This window comes from Ranitomeya variabilis, chromosome 6 (genome assembly GCF_051348905.1).
Source record: "Ranitomeya variabilis isolate aRanVar5 chromosome 6, aRanVar5.hap1, whole genome shotgun sequence".
NCBI lineage: Eukaryota > Metazoa > Chordata > Amphibia > Anura > Dendrobatidae > Ranitomeya > Ranitomeya variabilis.
The window spans coordinates 444117299-444138735 of record NC_135237.1 but is presented as its reverse complement, the minus strand read 5'-3'; the positions used below and the strand labels follow the sequence as shown (position 1 = coordinate 444138735).

The 21437-nt window shown below is 44.2% G+C and overlaps 1 protein-coding gene across 1 annotated transcript in view; it reads right to left on the bottom strand.

Annotated features, from left to right (window-relative positions):
- SPIDR (scaffold protein involved in DNA repair) overlaps positions 1-21437 on the bottom strand; it is a 783664-nt gene that overhangs the window by 744768 nt on the left and 17459 nt on the right. The gene's annotated exons all lie outside the window — the stretch shown is intronic.

Below are 21437 nucleotides of genomic sequence, written 5' to 3'. Positions count from 1 at the left end.
TTTCATGCGTGTCCTCCAGAAACAGGAAGCAGTGGATGAGAAAATTGGAAATCTGCCACTGTAGTGCCCAGGTCTGGGGGAAACCATTTCGCCTTTCCAGAGCCTTTGTGTTACCAGCAACATGGAAGCCCCTATATTTCCGTTAACAGATGACGTACCTGAGTGGGGACTTGCTTTTTTGTGGATTGAGTTGAAGTTTTATTGGGAACATTTTATATAACGTTTAGGATCACATTTATACTGTGCTCTACGCTGAGCACTTACATCAGGGTTTTCATCTAATTCTTCGAATGACGTGATTCAGATGAAACCCCCGAGGCATCCATTCACTATAATGAGGCAGCAGAGTTACTCTGGACTGCGTCTGGCCTCTTTTTAGCAGTGTCCTTTTCAGATGTGCAAAAAACTTGTCGACCGAGCTTTTATGTTTGCCTAAAAAGATGGACACCGCCAGATCGCAGGTCACATGGCGTCCACTGTGTCTTCATCTGCCTCAATATAGGGAATCTCTGAACGTATTTCAGAGATTTACATGGAAATCCTGGTGTAAACGCTCAGCATAAAGTGCAGGATAAATATGCACCAAGACTAAGGCTATGTGCACACGTTCAGGATTTCTTGCAGAAATTTCCTGAGCAAAACGGGACATTTTCTGCAAGAAATCCGCATGCGTTTTTCTCGCGTTTTTACCGTGTTTTTGGTGCGTTTTTTTTTTTTTTGCAGATTTTTCCGGAGGTTCCCAATGCAATAATATAGTGTGAAATCCGCAAAAAATCCGCAAAATTAATGAACATGCTGCGTTTTTTACCGCGATGCGTTTTTTTCGTGGAAAAATGTGCACAAAAATTGCGGAATGCATACTAAATGATGGGATGCATAATGTATGTGCTTTTGTCGCATTTTATAGCGAAAAAAAGCGGAAAAAACACGAAAAATCTGCAACGTGTGCACACAGCCTTATTGTGATTTTTATGAGACGAAATAAACAAATCAACAGAAGGTAAAAAATGTATTTTATTTATTTTTTACGCTGTTCCTCGTGCGTTATAAGTGATAAGGCGACTTTGTTACTCGGGTCAGTAAGATTACAGCGATACCAGATTCATATCTGTTTTATATTTGTCTGTTATCACACACTAAAAAATGTTGTATTTTTTTACAAAAATAGTTTTTGCATCGCCATTTTCTGAGAGTTTTTCTGTGTTTTGCTGTTTTTACAAAATAAAAACAATTTTTTAGAAAGAAGAATGGTCTACATTCTGGAGCTAAAGTTTTTTTCTCCGCTGATGGAGCTGTATAGGGCCTTGATTTTTGAGGCACAAGATGACGTTTTCAATTTTACCATTTTATTTAAAAGTGACTTTTTGATCGTGTTTTATTCCACTTTTTGTTTGGTAGTATGATGGAAAAGCATTGGATTTTTTTTGCCAATGCATTTATTAATTTTTTATGGTATTTACTGAAGGAGTTAACTGAGTTTTTTATAGGTTGGGTCATTCCAGACGCGGTGATACCAAATATGTCTACTTTTTTATTTTTGTTTTTGCAAATTTATTGGTATTATTTTTTTTTTATTAATTTTGTTAATTTTTAAAAAAAATCTTTTTCTTTAACCCCTTTACCCCCAAGGGTGGTTTGCACGTTAATCACCGGTCCAATTTTTACAATTCTGACCACTGTCCCTTTATGAGGTTATAACTCTGGAACGCTTCAACGGATCCTGGTGATTCTGACATTGTTTTCTCATGACATATTGTACTTCATGATAGTGGTAACATTTCTTTGATATTACCTGCGTTTATTTGTGAAAAAAATGGAAATTTGGCGAAAATTTTGAAAATTTCGCAATTTTCCAACTTTGAATTTTTATTCTATTAAACGAGAGAGTTATGTGACACAAAATAGCTAATAAATAACATTTCCCACATGTTTACTTTACATCAGCACAATTTTGGAACCAAATTTTTTTTTTGTTAGGGTTAAAAGTAATAAGGGTTAAAAGTTAACCAGTGATTTCTCATTTTTCCAACAAAATTAACAAAACCATTTTTTTAGGGACCACCTCACATTTGAAGTCACTTTGAGGGGTCTATATGGAAGAAAAAACCCAAAAGTGACACCATTCTAAAAACTGCACCCCTGAAGGTACTCAAAACCACATTCAAGAAGTTTATTAACCCTTCAGGTGTTTCACAGGAGCAGAAGCACCGTGGAAGGAAAAAATGAACATTTTACTTTTTAGTCACAAAAATGATATTTCAGCAACAATTTTTTTATTTTCCCAAGGGTAAAACGAGAAAATGGACCTCAAAAGTTGTTCAATTTGTCCTGAGTCCACTGATACCCCGAATGTGGGGGGGAACCACTATTTGGGCGCACGGCAGGGCTCGGAAGGAAAGGAGCGCCTTTTGACTTTTTCAAGCTAAATTTGGCTGGAATTGAGATCGGACGCCATGTCGCGTTTGGTGAGCCCCTGATGTGCCTAAACAGTGGAAACCGCCCACAAGTGACCCATTTTGGAAACTAGACCCCCTAAGGAACTTATCTAGATGTGTGGTGAGCACTTTTATCCCCCAAGTGCTTCACAGCAGTTTATAACGCCAGGGCGAGAAAAAACAAATCCTATTTTTTCCACAAACATGAGCATTTAGTCCCCAATTTTATATTTTCACAAGGGTAACAGAAGAAATTGGACCACAAAAGTTGTAGTCCAATTTGTCCTGAGTACGCCGATACCCCATATGTGGGGGGTACCACTGTTTGGGCGCACGGCAGGGCTCAGAAGGGAAGGAGCGCCATTTGACTTTTCCAAGCTAAAATTAGCTGGAATTGAGATCGGACGCCATGTCGCATTTGGTGAGCCCCTGATGTGCCTTAACAGTGGAAACCCCCCACAAGTGACCCCATTTTGGAAACCAGACCCCCTAAGGAACTTATCTAGATGTGTGATGAGCACTTTTATCCCCCAAGTGCTTCACAGAAGTTTATAACGCCCGGGCGTGAAAAAAAAAATCCTATTTTTTCCCCACAAAAATGATCTTTTAGTCCCCAATTTTTAATTTTCCCAAGGGCAACAGGAGAAATTGGACCCCAAAAGCTGTTGTCCAGTTTGTCCTGAGTATGCTGGTACCCCACATGTGGAAGAAAACAAATGTTTGGGCATACGTTGGGGCTCGAAAGGGAAGTAGTGACGTTTTGGAATGCAGTCTATGATGGAATGTTCTGCAGGCATCATGTTCCGTTTGTGAAGCCCCTGATGTGCCTAAACAGTAGAAACCCCCCACAAGTGACCCCATTTTGGAAACTGGACCCCCTAAGGAACTTATCTAGGTGTGTGGTGAGAATTTTGAACCCCCAAGTGCTTCACTAAAGTTTATAATGCCCAGGCATGAAAATAAAAAATCCTATTTTTTCCCACAAAAATGATCTTTTAGTCCCCAATTTTTAATTTTCCCAAGGGTAACAGGAGAAATTGGACATCAAAAGTTGTTGTCCAAATTGTCCTGATTACGCTGGTACGCCATATGTGGGAAAAAACTGTTTAGGCATACGTTGGGGCTCGAAAGGGAAGTAGTGACGTTTTGGAATGCAGACTTTGATGAAATGGTCTGAGGTCGTAATGTTCCGTTTGCAGAGCCCCTGATGTGCCTAAACAGTAAAAAAAAAAACACAAGTGACATCATTTTGGAACCTAGACCCCCAAGGAACTTATCTAGATGTGCCCCCTTTTAGGAACTAATGTACGGTTTCCTGTGAAGTAAATTAGTAGTGCATGGAGGTGTGGTACAATTTGAAGCAATCCTTCATACACAGGCCAGGTTTTTCGGGGCAGGTGTCGCATTGATAAATGGTGTCCTTGCGTATTCCCCTTTTGTAACACACTCGGCACCTTTTGTGCGGCTTACCTTTTCTGCCAGTTGGCGGGACCACCACCGGAAAATGCTGACCTGGTACGATACGAGCACCTTCAGTTCCGGAAGTACTGGGGCCCGCTCCTTCCCTCGTGCCAAATATCAGGGCCTTAACCACTACCTCCTGGAAATGAAGGTACGACGTATCGGTGTGGCGTGCACATCGTGACAGCAGGAAAGCGTTCGGCATTGCCATTTGTACAATGTGCACGGACAGCTTTTTGTACCATACCTTGGCCTTTCTCAAAGCACTGTACGGTTGGAGGAGTTGATCAGAGAGATCAACGCCCCCCATGCTTTTGTTGTACCCCAGTACACAGCCCGGTTTGAAGACCTGTGTGGAGGTACCCCGTACAGTGCTGAGGGCGCTGCCATCAGAGTGTATGGTGGTCAAGAGAAGGACATCCCTCTTGTCCTTGTACTTGACCACTAGCAGGTGGTCGCTACATTGGGCTTTGCTCTCACCTTTTCTGAGCATCTGCCCAGGTAGCGTCTATGGGAGGCCTCTCTGATTTTTGCGGACAGTACCGCAGGCTGCGGTACCTCGCGCAGAGAGGGATTTGTAGAGTGGGATGCTGGTATAAAAATTATCGGTATAGAGGTGATAACCTTTATCCAGCAGTGGGTGCACCAAATCCCACACAATCTTCCCACTCGCTCCCAGGACAGGAGGACACTCAGGGGGTTCAATCCTGGTGTCCTTCCCTTCATACACTCTAAACCTGTGGATGTACCCTGAGGTACTCTCACACAGCTTGTAGAGTTTGATTCCTTACCTGGCCCTCTTGTTGGGCAGGTATTGACGGAATCCGAGCCGCCCCTTAAAATGGACCAAGGACTCATCCACGCAGATGTCCCTTTTGGGCACGTACACTTCAGAAAACTTTTTGTTGAAGTGTTCGATGACCGGCCGAACTTTGAACAGACGGTCAAAGTTGGGGTCATCTTGTGCGGGACACTGTGCATTATCGGAATAATGCAGGAACTTATGGATGGCCTCAAAACGCTTCCGAACCATGACCATTCGGAACACTGGAGTGTTATATAAAATATCTACACTCCAATATTGCCGAATTTCTGGCTTCTTCATGATCCCCATGTGGAGGACCAGGCCCCAAAACTGCATCATTTCTCTACAGGAGACCAGTTGGAAAATGATGAACCGGGGTTTTGCTTCAAAAATTGACGAGCATACAAATTAGTTTGCTCCACCATGAGGTTAATAAAATCCTCAGAGAAAAAGACTTTGAAAAAGTCTGTTTCTGTGAGGCCGGCGGTGTCAAACTTGATTCCTGATTCTGCCACAAAATCAGGAATCAGTGGCTCGTAATTTTCGGGGGGGCGAGGTCCATATGGGGTCCGCAGTGGAGAGCGCTGGTTCAGGAATGGTGGGCGATGCCTGATCTTCTGTCCTGGGGCGTCTGCGTGGCGGTTCCGCAGGACCCGAGGAGGAAGATGAGGAGGAGGAAGAAGAGGATGAGGATGAAGAATCAGAAAAGTAAAGAAAAGTGGGATCCTCTCCCTCGCTATCAGTGTCGGAGGCAAGGAAAGAATATGCCTCCTCCAATGAATAGCGCTGTTGGGACGAGCGGGACGAGCGGGACATTTTTGTGTGAATATGGTGCTTGGGTGCACTTTATTGATAACTGTATGTGTATGTGTGGGGGGATAGTGATTTGTGCAAACTATTATCTGAAAAGAAACCGCTAAAAGGAGAATAAAAACCTGTGAAAAGAAAAGTCTAAAACAGCAGGCCCTAGCTCTGATAAGTGAACTTGCTTCACTTATCAAAATTCAGCGGCTGCTGGATGTGCGCACGGAGATGACAAAAAAAGTAAAAGTGTCTAAAACAGCAGGCCCAGCCAGCTCTGATAAGTGAACTGTTTCACTTATCAAAGTTTGGCCGCTGCTTGATGTGCGCACATGGGTCGGGCAAGGGGGGGTAAAAAAAAAAAAAAAAAAGGAAAATGGCAGGCACAAATTGTAATAAGTGAACTGCGTCACTTATCAAAGTTTGGTGGCTGCGGGATGTGTGTACGGATGTTGCGCAAAGGGGCTGAGGGAAAAAAAGCGAGCGCAAGAGTTGATCGGTGAACTACTTCACCAATGAACGCTCGGCGGCTGTTAAATGGGCGCACGGAAGGAGGTGCAAAGGGGGGTAAAAAGAGGGGGAAGGGGGATGGGGCTGGATGTGGGGATTGGGCAGGGATCAGTGATCAAAACGTACGGTTGTAGTCAGGTGGCGCAAAGGGGGGTGAAAAAAAAGGAAAACGGCAGGCACAAACTCTGATAAGTGAACTGCGTCACTTATCAAAGTTTGGCGGCTGCGGGATGTGAGTACGGAGTTGGCGACAAGGGGCTGAGGAAAAAAAAGCGAGCACGAGCGTCGATCGGTGAACTGCGTCACCAATCAACGCTCAGCGGCTACTAAATGTGCACGCAGAGGCGGCGCAAATGGGGGTGGAGGGGGGATTGGGGGGGATGTGGGGATTGGGAGGGATGTGGGGATTGGGGTGGATGAAGAGGGATTGGGCAGGGATCAGGGATAAAACTTAAGTTTAGTTGTCTTCTTTCTTTAGCAGGGATTGCGGTGCTACAGGCTGCTGTGGCACCACAATACCCAGCACAGCAGGGAGATCCAGGCACAAGATCCAGCAGGGAGATCCAGCAGTATGACTGCTCTGTAGGAATCCTCAGCTAGAGTGAGGACCCCTGCAGAGCGGTCATACACAGGTCAGGCAGGTGACGAGACAGGTCACAGAGCGGTCATACTGCTGCTGTGACCTGTCATTGGTGGGATCGACCATAACATCGATCCCACCAATCAGAGCTTTCCTCGTCACCCTGGCAACTGCTGGTGACCTGGCTGTGACCTGCCTGGATCGGAGCTGCTAGCTCCGATCCTAGGCAGGTCACAGCCAGGTCACCTGCAGGGCACAGAGCGGTCACCGCGTGACTGCCGCAGTGCCCTGTGATTGGCGCGATCGACGATTACATCGATCGCGCCAATCAGCTCCTGCAGGCCCTGCTGGGCCTGTGCTAGGTTCTATCCTAGGATCGGTGCTATTACAGCACCGATCCACGCAGGTTCCGGCAGGGCACAGCGCGGTAATACCGCGCTGTGCCCTGCGATTGGCGCGATCGAAGCGATCGGTGATCGCGCCAATTCGGGGTGCTTTTGCCGGTGCCTGGCGTTGCCAGGCACCGGACCTAGGATCGAGTACATCGGTACTCGATCCTAGCCTGTGACCTCATTGTTTCAGCCGCTCCGATTGGCTGAAACAATGAGAATGGCTGTGATTAGCTGTTCAGAATTGAACAGCCAATCACAGCGATCGGGAGGCCGGGTGGGCGGTGACAATGCCCTGGATGCCGACACCATCTTCCCTAAGGTAAGATGGCGTCGGAATTTTAATGCGATCACAGAGACTTAAGTCGCGGTATCGCATTAAAGGGCATGACGTACTATCCCGTCGAGGGTCAGATAGGCCCAGGTCACCTCGACGGGATAGTAAATCTAAGGTCAGAGAGGGGTTACCTTTTTTTAAAAAAAAAAACGTTTTTACTTAGTCCTTCTATGAGACTTTTCTTACTCTGATCGTTTCACAAGTTACTTTCTCATGGAGTGGTATGGAGGGGAGGACAGGAAGGTTTTATATGATCGGTAAATGTAGAACCGTGGCAGTAGAAAGACTGGTACCTGTTTTTGTTCTAATTTCATGTGTCAGTATTTCAAAAATCTTGTAGTTTTCACACAACTAGCTGATATTACCGAACATATACAGAAAACTCTCTCATAGAAGTCAATAGATCATCTCCAAACACTGCAAAGTACATCACTGAACTGTACAGAGAATAGAATTAGAAAAAAAGTTTCACTTAGAAAAATTGATTATCGGTATCTGGTTTAAATTATGAAAAAAAAAATCTAGATTATAAAAGAATGGCCACAACTAGTAAGGCTAGTTTCACACTAACGTTTTGAGGAGCTGCGGATGGCTGCGGACTTCCTCCGTGAAGCCCCGCCCTCGGCCGCACCTCAGCCTCTAGCTCCATCTACTTCTGCATGCGGCCTGCATGCAGCCTGGGTACCTATCTTTAACATTAGGTACGCAGGTCGTGCGGTTGTATGCAGATGCTTCCGCATGCGTCGGTTTTTTGTTTTTTTTTTTGCATCGTCAAAACGACACATACGGGAGCATCCGCATACAGCCGCACGACCTGCGTACCAAATGTTAAAGATAGGTACACAGGCCGCATGCAGAAGTAGGCGGAGCTAGCGGCAGAGGTGCAGCCGAGGGCGGGGCTTCACGGAGTAAGTCCACAGCCCTCCGCCGCTCCTCAGAACGTTAGTGTGAAACTAGCCTTAGAGATTATTTGAACCCCTCAATGTTAAATTATGTACATGTGCATCGTTTTGGGGTACAGTTCCTGCAGAATCACATTTACAACATTGTGATTGCATAGGAGAAGCTCCTATAATTGAGAGCAGTGACCCTGCTACAACTACTAGGAACAAACCTGACAGGTTAAATGGGCTGCCCAGGACTGAAATATTGATAACCTATCGATAAGAAGTGTCATCAATATGAAATTAGTGGGGCTATGACACCCGACACCACCTCCACCAATCAGTTGATATCTGCTCCTGCAGCCCCAGAGGTAAGCGATGTACAGGGAGGAACTAAGCAATTTCAAGTGCAAGGCAGGTAGAGCACAGTACTTGATAGCAGCCACTAACAATTTACGGCTTCATTCATCACATATTTCCAGCAGCCGTAATTCTTATCCATCATATAATGCCATCAGGGAACCGTCTGATTGGCTCCAAATGTATTCTGTAGCAGGACAACAACCCCAAACATACAGCCAATGTCATTAACGACTATCTTCAGCATACAGCAGTACAAGGAGTCCTGGAAGAGATAACATGGCTCCACAGAGCTCTGATTTCAACATCTTTTTTTTCCCTTTTTAAATCAGATACATTTTTATTAACAAAATTTAATTCAACAGACAATCTCAATATTGCCAAATTTAACAGAGTCCCAAAATTTCAAAATTAACTTCCCTCCCCCTCCCATTACATATATGAACAGCAAAAGATGAATAATACAGCCTTCATTCGGGATCATCTTCTCTCCACCCATGGTGTCCACAATGTCGCAAATGTTTTTTCCCCTTTTCTTTTAACATAAATACTCTTCTCTATATTCACAATAGAATCAGATGGTCTAAGAAATTCTCTCAAAATCGGAGGGTCTTCATTTATCCAGTATCTGGCGATTAATTTTGGCGCAATATATAGTAATCTAGCTATTGCCACCTTATATTTATTATGTACCCGAATCTCCTCCACGTATCCCAGAATACACACCACAGGATCCCTCTTAATCCTACAGCTATTCGCTCTCTCAATGGAATTAACCACTGTTGTCCAATATGGGTTCAGCTTTGGACACTGCCATAGCATATGGAGGATCCCTGCCCTTCAGCCTGGCATCGAGGACACTTAGAAGACTATCTCAGACCAGCTTTGTACAAGCATTCTGGAGTCCTACATACTCTATGAAGTACAGTACATATATCTACGAGAGTCTGCCCGGTTCACTCAACGACAATTGGGGGTCTATATTCCATGATCACCTCCCATTAGTCCTCTTGAATCTTTCCCAACTCCTCCTCCCATTTTCCTTTTGCTATAATTGGATGATTATTTAAGAAGGTATACATTAAATCTTTATAAATATCTGACACCAACCCTTTTGTTCCCCCCCCTGCGCAAACATAGTCCACCAGTAAATCTTTATGGATCTCCATATTAACCATCTTACTGTGTGATACATATGCATGTCTAAGCGGTCCATACTGAAACCTACAGACCTCTGGTAGCCAATAGCCCTCCTGTAACTTTTCAAAAGACACTAGTCCTTGCAAGTCCTGTATCTTAACCATGTATTGTATTGCCAGTCTCTTCCAATTTTTAAATTCCGCCATTTTATTAATCTCCGACAATGTTTCAATTTGCCCTATCGGAGAAAAATTTGTTAAATTCTCTAATCCCCTAGTCTTTTTAATTGTCTCCTAAACATTATATATCAGCGCAAACGTGGGGTATAACAATCCTAACCCTCCTAAAGCTACCTGCCTCCAGCCCCAACATCTGAACCAACATCTTTTGTGCTGAGCCTGTGCCAGCTACTTCCCTCCACCCCCTCATCTCATAATTCCTAGGCCCGACATAGTCCCAAATGTCTTAAAAATATTCATCACTCCCAGCAGCGAATCCCCAGTGTCCTCCAAAAAAGCAACACATCATCCGCATACAGGGATATTTTTTCTTCTATTAGTCCATATCTAAACCCCCTAACTGAGGCGGCTTTCATAATTGTCTGTGCCAGGGGCTCCACTGCCAACACAAAAAGCAGCGGAGACAGCAGACACCCGTCTAGTCCCCCAAACAAGAGTAAAACTTCTAGACGTTTGCCCATAAACGCTAACCCTAGTGGTTGGGGATGTATACAGCAGCCGTATCCACGATATGAAAGTCAGTCCAAATCCAAAACATCCCAGCACCCTCCAAAGATTTTGCCATTCAACACTATCAAACACTTTACGCGCGTCCAGTGACACCAAAACTCTACGACCCCTGTTGTCTGATGGCAGCTGCAAGTTCACAAAGAGTCTACGCAAATTTATCGCTGTAGACTTACTCGGCATAAACCCAGACTGGTCAGGGTGGACAAGATCCTGAACCACACCAGCCAGACAGCAAGCCAGAATCTTAACATCCGCCGTCAGCAACTAAATAGGCCTATAGGATTTTGCCAACCCCTGATCTCTACCTTCTTTAGGGATGACTACCACCATCACCTCTCTCATGGACAACGGTAATCCACCATCCCGAAACATCTCCTCAAAGAATACCTTCAATTTAGGTGCTACTATCTCTACCACTTGTTTATAAATCTCACCCGAGAGACCGTCTGCCCCATGGGCCTTAATATTTGCCATAGACATAATAGCTATTCCAAGCTCTTCTTGTGTTATGGGCTCTTCCAACCTCCTCCTGTCACTCTCTTTAATACTAGGGAGTCCCGCCACCTGAAGAAACCATTCTATGTCCCTGGATTAAACCCCTGACCCAGAGGAATACAACTGTTTATAGAACCGTCTCAATTCCCCAAAAATATTCTAGTATCCCCTACCTCAGTTCCTTTATCAATCTTTAATTTATAAACATAAGACGATTCCCTCTGCGTCGCCGTTACTACTGACAACAGATGTCCCACTCTTTCACCTTCATCATAAAATTGTGTTTTCTGGAAGGTTCTTCTCCTCTCTGCTTTCTTTATATATACTTTATTAACCTCTTCCTGGGCTCCCCAAGCTTACTCTGATTTTCCACTGACAGGTTCACTATCATATCCATTTCTGCCCTCTCCAAGGTCTCTATGGCCTCCTCGTCCTCTAACCTAGTTTTAGACTTACAACTAGAGATCTCCCAAAACAAGAGGCCCCTCAGAACCGCCTTCATAGCATCCCACACCACCCGGTTATCAGCACTCCCCTCATTAAACTGCCAGTACGCTCTCAGTTCTTTTTTGATGACATTCATATTAATACTGTATATTCCAAGCCATAACGGGTGCAACCTCATCCATCTCCCCACCCAATCCTCCCCCCCGTCAGTTTAATAAATAGCTCTATGGGCTTGTGATCCGAAATCACTCTCAAGAGGTATTCCACTCCGCAGACCATTTGTGTCATTAAATCATTACCCAACGCCATATCTATTCGTGAGAGAGACCCATGAGTCATAGAATAGCAAGAGTAACACACTTCATTCTTATTTCTCACTCTCCACAGGTCCACCATCCCAAGCTCTTTATATAATTTCCAAATGACGTCAATTTCTTGATACCTTTACCTATTCCCTGTTTATGTCTATCCCACCCCTCATCTATATCATTATGGAAATCACCAATAATGGTAATCCCGTGCCCAGCTTAAATAGTTCTAGTACCTCGTGAATCTTTTTCTCGGAGTACGGAGGAGGGTATGTACATGGCTACTATACACATTAATAGCCCATAAACTTTACAAATTACAAAAATATACTGGCCTTCAATATCAATATGGTTTTCAATTTCTTGGAAAGGCGTAGATGCTCCTATCAATAAGAAACCCCCCTAGCTTATGAAGAATATGTGGAATGATATGCCTTCCCAATCCATCTTCTCTTCAACACCTCCACCTTCTCCCCAAGTCGATGTGTTTGCTGAAGGCAGAGTACATCCGGTCGCTTCTTCCTAACATATTCCATGATCGGCGTTCTCTGCGTTCCCTCTAACAATCCTCATACATTCCAACTAAGAATTTTAATTCTATCTCCCATCATATGATCCTATATGTGCAAGTTCCCGACCTCTTAGGCTGTGTGCCCACGTTGCGTTTATGAGTTTCTGCCGTGTTTTTTGCTGGAGCGGAAACGCATAAAAACGCTTAAAAAACGCATTCCCATGCAATCCTACGGGATACCGCAGTTGTTGTGCCCATAATGTGGATTTTCCCGCTGTGGAATCACGGTAAAATCTGCAGCATGTTCATTATTTCTGCGGAATCGCGGTGATTCCGCAGCCATAAGATTGCATTGAACACTCACTTTACGCATGTGGTTATGCCCACCATGCGTAAAGTGAGCGCTTCATATGCGGCTGGCACCGGGTCTGCAGGAGAGGAGACTCTCCTCCAGGCCCTTGGGAACCATATTTCTGTAACAAAAAAGAATTAAAATAAAAAAAATATGGATATACTTAGCTTCTGATGGCCCCCGGAGTCCTTCTGTCTCTCAGCGATGCATGCAGCGGCTTCCATTCCCAGGGATGCATTACGCGAAGGACCTGGGATGACGTCACAAAGGTCCTTTGCACAAAGCATCCCTGGGAACGGTTTGTACCAGGAGATCCGCTGAGGAGATCGGGGGCCATCGGAAGGTGAGAATAACAATATATTTTTTTTATTATTATTATTATTATTATATTTAATATTCTATCTTTTACTATTGATGCTGCATAGGCAGCATCAATAGTAAAAAGTTGGTCACACTTGTCAAGCACTATGCTTGACAAGTGTGACCAACCTGTCAATCACTTTTCCAAGCGATGCTTCAAATTGCTTGAAAAACGGAAGCATGCTGCAAGCTAAAAACGCTTGCAACACTTGTGTTTTGCGGGAAAACGCATGCGAATTACGCATGCGTTTTACCTGCAGCAGAGAGTTGCGGAAATACTGCGGACATTTCCACAGCATTTCTGCAACGTGGACACATAGCTTTAAAGTACTATACTGTTTCTTGTATTTAACAAAACCCATCTCTAAACAATTAACCCCATCCCTCCCCTCCCTCCTCCCTTCCCAATATTTAATAACCCAACAACCATAACAATTCTCTCTTTGTATTTCTCCTCTCTTACCAGAGAGTGGGTGATCTTACGTCTAGCTACCATATTTCTCAACTGCTATCTATCTATAGCACCTCCACATCTCCTCTGCATATACGGTACATATCATCATTATTACGATTACAATTAGTCCCTCCATGGTCCATATCAACTAACATACAGGAACCAGAAGTCTCCATAAAGTAACACCGTCTTCACTTTCTCCCTCTCAGGAAACAACTCAGCATTCCTCTCTGCTCACTTCCCTCTGTCATTGTCAGCCTTGAGCCTTTTGTTATTTAAGTCCAGCCACTTAGTGGCCTCTTCCAGTGTTGGGCAAAAAATGAACTGTTCCCAGGTCTACAACCCTGAGCTTTGCTGGGTACAAGGTCGAATAAATAAAATCCAAGTCTCTCAATCTTTTCTTTACCGCTCCATATTGCATTCTCTGCTTCAGTACCTCAGCCAAGTAGTCAGGGTAATTGGAATTTTTTTGGCCTTTAATGCACATATCATTAGCTATTCTTGCTTTTCTCAATATAATGTCTCTGTCTCTGAAGTTAAGGATCTTAGCAAGTACTGTACGGGGGGGGGGGGGTCCAGGCGGGAGGGGTCTCATGGGAACTCGGTGCGCTCTCTCCACCGCAAACAGCTTAGTCAGGTTGTCAGCACCGATCTTAGTATGGAGCCATTCCTCAATAAACACTGTAGGATTAGTCCCTTCTGCCTTTTCAGGGATGCCCACTAATCTCATATTGTTCCGCCTGGAGCGGTTTTCCAAATCATCATTTTTGTCAGCCAGAGTAGCACATCTCTGCAAGCACTGAGTGTGAGACTTCTGCATCTTAGAGAGCTGGTCCTCCAGCACACTCACTCTTTCCTCTACCGCTCCCACCCTGGAATCAACTATATTCATGGCTGCCTTCATACTGGTCATTTCTTTCGTAACTTCATAAACCCTCTGTGTAAGGGTTGTTAATGCAGTCTTACAGAATCTGACCAGGTCATATATGTCTTTCAATGTGGGCTCCCCTACCACAGGCTTCTCCATTGCTTCCTGCTCCACTCTCGCCATTCTTCCTCTCCCATTAACCCCTCATGTACCTTATCATCTTCTGAGTCTTCTCCTTTCTCCCCGGTCTCCTCCTCTCACCCTTCAGCCGTCACCTTTGCCGTGCCCTCCGTCCTTGGCGCCATAATCAGCTCGGCTCCCCGCTCCTGCGTCCTGCTGCCGTCTCCTCACCATATCCACAGCTCTCTGCAGCACCGCACATCGGGGTCTGCCTCCGCAGTCGTCTATTACCGGCACAGAATGTTACCGGCTATCTGGAGGGACTTTAACCCCTTCATGACCCAGCCTATTTTGACCTTAATGACCTAGCCATTTTTTGCAATTCTGACCAGTGTCCCTTTATGAGGTAATAACTCAGGAACGCTTCAACGGATCCTAGCGGTTCTGAGATTGTTTTTTCGTGACATATTGGGCTTCATGTTAGTGGTAAAATTAGGTCGATAATTTCTGCGTTTATTTGTGAAAAAAACGGAAATTTGGCGAAAATTTAGAAAATTTCGCAATTTTCACATTTTTTATTTTTATTCTGTTAAACCAGAGAGTTATGTGACACAAAATAGTTAATAAATAACATTTCCCACGTCTACTTTACATCAGCACAATTTTGGAAACAAAATTTTTTTTTGCTAGGAAGTTATAAGGGTTAAAATTTGACCAGTGATTTCTCATTTTTACAACAAAATTTACAAAACCATTTTTTTTTAGGGACCACCTCACATTTGAAGTCAGTTTGAGGGGTCTATATGGCTGAAAATACCCAAAAGTGACACCATTTAAAAATTGCACCCCTCAACGTGCTCAAAACCACATTCAAGAAGTTTATTAACCCTTCAGGTGTTTCACAGCAGCAGAAGCAACATGGAAGGAAAAAATGAACATTTAACTTTTTAGTCACAAAAATGATCTTTTAGCAACAATTTTTTTTTTTCCCAAGGGTAAAAGGAGAAACTGGACTACCAACGTTGTTGTCCAATTTGTCCTGAGTACGCTGATACCTCATATGTGGGGGTAAACCACTGTTTGGGCGCACGGCAGGGCTTGGAAGGGAAGGAGCGCCATTTGACTTTTTGAATGAAAAATTGGCTCCAATCTTTAGCGGACACCATGTCGCGTTTGGAGAGCCCCCGTGTGCCTAAACATTGGAGCTCCCCCACAAGTGACCCCATTTTGGAAACTAGACCCCCCAAGGAACTTATCTAGATGCATAGTGAGCACTTTAAACCCTCAGGTGCTTCACAAATTGATCCGTAATAATGAAAAAGTACTTTTTTTTTTACAAAAAATTTCTTTTAGCCTCAATTTTTTCATTTTCACATGGGCAACAGGATAAAATGGATCCTAAAATTTGTTGGGCAATTTCTCCTGAGTACGCCGATACCTCACATGTGGGGGTAAACCACTGTTTGGACGCACGGCAAGGCTCGGAAGGGAAGGCACGCCATTTGATTATTTGAATGGAAAATTAGCTCCAATCGTTAGCGGACACCATGTCGCGTTTGGAGAGCCCCTGTGTGCCTAAACATTGGAGCTCCCCCACAAATGACCCCATTTTGGAAACTAGACCGCCCAAGGAACTTATCTAGATGCATAGTGAGCACTTTAAACACCCAGGTGCTTCACAGAAGTTTATAACGCAGAGCCGTGAAAATAAAAAATAATTTTTCTTTCCTCAAACATGATTTTTTAGCCCGGAATATTTTATTTTCCCAAGGGTAACAGGAGAAATTGGACCCCAAATGTTGTTGTCCAGTTTGTCCTGAGTACACGGATACTCCATATGTGGGGGTAAACCACTGTTTGAACGCACGGCAGGGCTCGGAAGGGAAGGCACGCCATTTGGCTTTTTGCATGGAAAATTAGCTCCAATCGTTAGCGGACACCATGTCGCGTTTGGAGAGCCCCTGTGCGCCTAAACATTGGAGCTCCACCACAAGTGACCCCATTTTGGAAACTAGACCTCCCAAGGAACTAATCTAGATGTGTGGTGAGCACTTTGAACCCCCAAGTGCTTCACAGAAGTTTATAACGCAGAGCCGTGAAAATAATAAATAAGTTTTCTTTCCTCAAAAATAATTTTTTAGCCCAGAATTTTTTATTTTTCCAAGGGTTACAGGAGAAATTTGACCCCAAGAGTTGTTGTCCAGTTTCTCCTGAGTACGCTGATACCCCATATGTGGGGGTAAACCACTGTTTGGGCACATGCCGGGGCTCGGAAGTGAAGTAGTGACGTTTTGAAATGCAGACTTTGATGGAATGCTCTGCGGGCATCACATTGTGTTTGCAGAGCCCCTGATGTGCCTAAACAGTAGAAACCCCCCACAAGTGACCCCATTTTGGAAACTAGACCCCCAAAGGAACTAATCTAGATGTGTGGTGAGCACGTTCAACCCCCAAGTGCTTCACAGAAGTTTATAACGCAGAGCCGTGAAAATAAAAAATAATTTTTCTTCCCTCAAAAATATTTTTTTAGCCCGCAATTTTTTATTTTCCCAAGGGTTACAGGAGACATTGGACCCCAAAAGTTGTTGTCCAGTTTCTCCTGAGTACGCTGGTACCCCATATGTGGGGGTAAACCACTGTTTGGGCACACGTCGGGACTCGGAAGGGAGAGAGCACCATTTGACTTTTTCAACGCAAGATTGGCTGGAATTAATGGTGGCGCCATGTCGCGTTTGGAGACCCCCTGATGTGCCTAAACAGTGGAAACCCCTCAATTCTAACTCCAACACTAAGCCCAACACAACCCTAACCCTAATCCCAACCCTAACCACAACACACCCCTAACCCTAGTCTTAGCCCTAATTCCAACCCTAACCCTAAGGCTATGTGGCCACATTGCGAATTTGTGTGCGGGTTTTTCGCACCGTTTTGAATCTGCACTGCGCTTTACCTGCGGATTTACAGCGGATTTCCAGTGTTTTTTGTGTGGATTTCACCTGCGGATTCCTATTAGGGAGCAGGTGTAAAACGCTGTGGAATCCGCACAAAGAATTGACATGCTGCGGAAAATACAATGCAGCGTTTCCGCGCTGTACTTTCCGCACCATGGGCACAGCGGATTTGGTTTTCCATAGGTTTACGTGGTACTGTAAACGTGATGGAAAACTGCTACAAATCCGCAGCGACCAATCCGCTGTGGATCTGCAGCCAAATCCGCAACGTGTGCACATAGCCTAATTCTAACCCTAATTGCAACCCTAACCCTAATTCTAACCCTAATTCTAACCCTAATTCTAACCCTAGCCCTAAGTGCAACCCTAGCCCTAAGTGCAACCCTAGCCCTAAGTGCAACCCTAGCCCTAAGTGCAACCCTAGCCCTAAGTGCAACCCTAGCCCTAAGTGCAACCCTAGCCCTAAGTGCAACCCTAGCCCTAAGTGCAACCCTAGCCCTAAGTGCAACCCTAGCCCTAAGTGCAACCCTAGCCCTAAGTGCAACCCTAGCCCTAAGTGCAACCCTAACCCTAAGTGCAACCCTACCCCTACCCCTAATGGAAAAACAAAAATAAATATAATTTCTGTATTTTATCATTGTCCCTACCTATGGGGGTGATAAAGGGGGGGGTTATTTACTATTTTTTTTTATTTTGATCGCTGTGATAGAACCTATCACAGCGATCAAAATGTACCTGGAAAGAATCTGCCGGCTGGCAGATTCAGCGGGCGCACTGCGCATGCGCCCGCCATTTTGGAAGATGGCGGCGCCCATGGAGAAGACCGAGGACACCGGGAGGGACATCGGAGCTCGGTAAGTATGGGGGGGTGCGATTGGAGCACGGGGGGGGGGATCGGAGCACGGGGGGAGCAGACAGGAGGACGGGGGAGCGGAGAGGAGGACGGAGGGGAGCATGGGACATGACAGGACGGAGAGGAGGAGATCGGTGGCGGTGGGGGGGGCAGATCAGGGTCTCCAGCCGTGGCAGATGCTATTGCAGCATCGGCCATGGCTGGATTGTAATATTTCACCAATTTTCATAGGTGAAATATTACAGATTGCTCTGATTGGCTGTTGAAAGTGAAACAGCCAATCAGAGCGATCGTAGCCACGGGGGGCAAAGCCACTCCCCCTGGGCTGAAGTACCACTCCCCCCTGTCCCTGTAGGTCGGGTGAAATTGGAGTTAACCCTTTCACCCGGCCTGCCACGCGATCATTCTGTGACACAGCATATGCGTCACAGGTCGGATTGGCACCGACTTTCATGACGCATACGCTGTGTCACAGGTCGGGAAGGGGTTAAAGGGAACCTGTCACCCCCCCCAGGCGTTTTTAAGTAAATGAGCCACCTTGTGCAGCACTAATGCCGCATTCTGTCAAGGTGGCTCTTTTTTGAAATAATCGCTTTTATAATGAGCGTTTGCAGGGACCCGAACTAAAAGAGCCACCTTGACAGAATGCAGCATTAATGCTGCACAAGGTGGCTCTTTTAGTTAAAAAACGCCTGGGGGGGGTGACAGGTTCCCTTTAATACGGATAACTGTAGGATTTCAGAGGAGGCGCTCTGGAAGCCGTCCGCTCACAGCGTGCTAGGCCATGCCCCTGATTTCAACATCATTGAGTCTGTCTACTATTATATGAAAGAGCAAAAAGATTTGCAGAAAACTTTAACCACAAAAGATCTGTGGTCGGTTCTCCAAGGTGTGGAGAGCAACTGCCACCCCTCAAAAACTGTGTGCAAGTGTAACTAGAAGAATTGATGCTGCTCGCTTAATATTAGTGTATTAAGAGAGGCCGTACCCCATCTAGCGGGCGTGGCTAACTAGTAGACGCGGCCTCGCTCATTACACTTTTATTGAGTGGCCGTGCCCACTAGATGGGTTCTGCCCAGGAATATGCATATTGCATACTTGACCGGCTTCCCCAGGGCAGACAACGGCGAATCCTCGCAGGACCCACTGCATGCGCTGGGAGGATTCACAAGTCTGCAGCCACACAGAGTGACTGCAGACTTCTCATTTTAGACACGACAACACCTTTAAGCATTTTACTAATGATCATGATTACCTAATAAACATTATAAAATTGTCCAGCAGGATGAACACAAGTAAGGATGACATATATCGAATAGTATTTACTATGTGCCTGATAAATACCTAAAGTCTATCTTTTGGGCAAATGTCATATAACAAAAAGAAATACCGTACTTCAAGTCTATGGACAACATCTACTATATAATCGTCTAATTCTGTCTGTCTGTAATGGAAATCCCGCTTCGCTGATTGGTCGCGCCAGCCGCCCACGACCAATCAGCGACAGGTGCAGTTCTGTCAGTCACAGTGCTACGTAGTTCAGTCACGTTTACTGAACAGGTTCTGTCAGTCACAGTGCCACATAGTTCAGTCATGTTTACTGAACAAGTTCTGCCAGTCAGTGCCACGTAGTTCAGTCAAGTTTACTGAACAAGTTCTGTCAGTCACAGTGCCATGTAGTTCAGTCACGTTTACTGAACAAGTTCTGCCAGTCAGTGCCACGTAGTTCAGTAACGTTTACTGAACAAGTTCTGTCAGTCAAAGTTCCACGTAGTTCAGTCACGTTTACTGAACAAATTCTGTCAGTCACAGTGCCACGTAGTTCAGTCACGTTTACTGAACAAGTTCTGTCAGTCACAGTGCCACATAGTTCAGTCACGTTTGCTGGACAGGTTCTGTCAGTCACAGTGCCACGTAGTTCAGTCACGTTTACTGAACAAGTTCTGCCGGTCAGTGCCACGTAGTTCAGTCACGTTTACTGAACAAGTTCTGTCAGTCACAGTGTGACGTAGTTCACGCACGTTTACAGAATAAGTTCTGTCAGTCAGTGTGACATAGTTCACTCACGTTTACTGAACAAGTTCCGTCAGTCACAGTGCGACATAGTTCACTCACGTTTACTGAACACGTTCAGTCAGTCAATGTGGTGTACAAAAATATTTTGGGTTGATATTGTTAACAAATATATTATAGTGTCGATGTACTTCTTTCGATGTATTTAAATACAGTTAAATATTCATGTAATGGTTTATATATTTTGATGATCTGTTTAATAATTTCATTCAGTTGTATTAAGTTCTATATGAGAAATAAAATTTAATGATAATGTATATATTTTACACGGAAAATTCTGTGTATTCATTGCATTATTCTTAAATCTTCACAAATAAACTACATACATATTCTAGAATACCCGATGTGTTAGAATCGGGCCACCATCTAGTATGCAATAATACTGCATACATCGGCTACATGCTAAGTTTATAACTGGGAAGAAACATACAAAATATTAAAGTCTATATTATAATTTTTTTATTTTTTTTTTAGCAAAAGTTGGTCAAAACTTTTCTGTTGAGTATTTGATTATACAACACAGTGTATACTACTGACTATGGAGCCTTTGGGAGATAACGCATTACCTATCCTCCCATGAAAGCTACATAAATCACAAAAATTACAATTTCAGAACTATCAAGCAAACACAAGAAATTCAGGAGATGTTACATCACAATAATTATTGGCTATTCTCCAATGAACTCTGCCAAGATAAATCTCTTATGGTCTGCTTCAGGAAAAATGTGAAGCACATGTGCTCCACATGGAGCAAAAACAGTAACAACTATCCTAAAATGGTTTGGATTTGGAGAGGTTATTAAAATTCACGATGAGCGCACCTTTTAGGTATGCATACAGAATCCAAAAGGAAATTACACTACTCAAATCCATATAAAACAAAAAAAATTAGATATCACTGAACAAATATTCCCCTTGTATGAGGAGGGTAAGTTCACACTGAGTTTCTTGAAGTGAATATCAAAATTTCAAATTCACTTAAAAATCCACATGAAAAAACTGCATGAACATTTTGTTACATTATCTACCTTTTTAGAACAGCAAAAAGGATTCCATATCCAGCATCTTTACAAAAAGTACCGTATAATTTGCAAAATAATCAAGAAGGTGACACCTTCCATTACATTTCCATTCTTCTGTCCAAGGACTGTTTAGCACTGTGACTGGCTGCAGTGGCCAGACGACTAGAAAGAA